At 38.9% G+C, this 1,595-nt stretch overlaps 1 protein-coding gene across 1 annotated transcript in view; it reads left to right on the plus strand.

Annotated features, from left to right (window-relative positions):
* LOC104994662 (alcohol dehydrogenase S chain) overlaps positions 1–1,595 on the plus strand; it is a 23,336-nt gene that overhangs the window by 923 nt on the left and 20,818 nt on the right. The gene's annotated exons all lie outside the window — the stretch shown is intronic.

Genomic DNA, 1,595 nt, shown 5'->3' on the forward strand with positions numbered 1-1,595 from the left:
GAGGCATGAGATGTTCTAAACTGTCTAAATACAGATTCCTTTGAGCAGTTAAAAGATGGATTAGAAATTGTATTGGTGAAGGGATTTTCACTTGTTGGGCCAATGTTTGCTGCTAAGTTTCCATATCCCTTATCTGCTGTGTCCCTGGCAGTGTATTGATTAATATAATTGGTGTAAGTAGTAGCTTTAATGTTTGTAACCTGGGACCCTTGAGTTAATTCTTTTTCTTGTTATAGCCCACCACACCTTTGCTCTGTAGGAATGCAACTTTATCTAATGCTTTTTGGAGGCTGGCGCCTGACTTTAGAATAATCACCTTTAGAGAAACAGGCCTCTGGGCCAGAAGATGATGCAAATCACCTAAGCTTTTGCATATGATAAGTTTGCAGGAAGAAAGCCTGGCTTGCTGCATGACTCTACCCCTTCCCCCATTATCCTCTATGCATAACTTAAGGTATAAAAACTACTTTGGAAAATAAAGTGCGGGCCTTGTTCACCAAAACTTGGTCTCACCATGTCGTTCTTTCTCTTACCTTCTGGCTGAATTATTCAGCCTCTTTTCTCCACTGAATTTCCTCACTGAGCTATCCTTATTTCAGCCGCTTTTCTCCACTAAATTTCCTCACTGAGCTATCCTCATTCTATTACTCTTTATATCCTTAATTAACGTTTAATTAAGCAATTGTTTCCTGATCCTCGCCGACGCCGTCCCCGCTTCGAATTCCCTGGATCCACCGGGGCTGGACCCCGGCAGCCAGCAACCTGTGTGTTAGTCGGTCAGTCGTGTCTGACTCTTTTGCAACCCCATGGACTATAGCTTGCCAGGCTCCTCTGTCCATGGAAATTCCCAGGCAAGAATATTGGCGTGGTTTGCCATTTCCTTCTCCAGGGGATCTTCCCGACCCAGAAATTGAACCCATGTCTCCTGCATCTCCTGAATTGGTGGGCAGATCCTTTACCACTGAGCCACCTGGGAATCAACCATGCAATATATAGAGATACACTATTTAATGAATAACAGAATTCATATATAAATTAGAAATAATTTATACTGAGATACAACTTAAGATATATGCTTCAATATACAAAGTATACTAAACTACAATTGAGAAGAGCAATACCTAAATATCTTTAAGAAGTATGTAGAGCATCTATATATATTAAAATCTATATTTCCTATATTAAGTAAATGTGAAATAGTTATAGCCAGTCATGAGTAATTTTCAAGTCTAATGTTAGAAATGAAATGTTTTTATCAAGAAGTTATGTCTATATTAAGATATCATAATATAAATGTGTTATTCTTTATAATATAACTTAATATTATTCTTTATAATATAAATGTTATTCTCTTTGATCATAATCATTCTTTTTATGAATATAGGAAAGTTAAATGTGACAAAACTTCTATTGACCTCAAAGCATTAGAATCATCAAGGCTAAGCAAACCGACTGAGATGCAGACGTTGAGAATGGACTTGTGGACACAGCAGGGGAGGGAGAGGGTGGGGTGACTTGAGAGAGGAGCACTGACGCATATACACTATCGTGTGTGAAACAGACAGCTGGTGCGACACCACACAGACAGCTGGTGC

This window comes from Bison bison, unplaced genomic scaffold (genome assembly GCF_000754665.1).
Source record: "Bison bison bison isolate TAMUID 2011002044 unplaced genomic scaffold, Bison_UMD1.0 scf7180017864263, whole genome shotgun sequence".
NCBI classification, from domain to species: domain Eukaryota; kingdom Metazoa; phylum Chordata; class Mammalia; order Artiodactyla; family Bovidae; genus Bison; species Bison bison.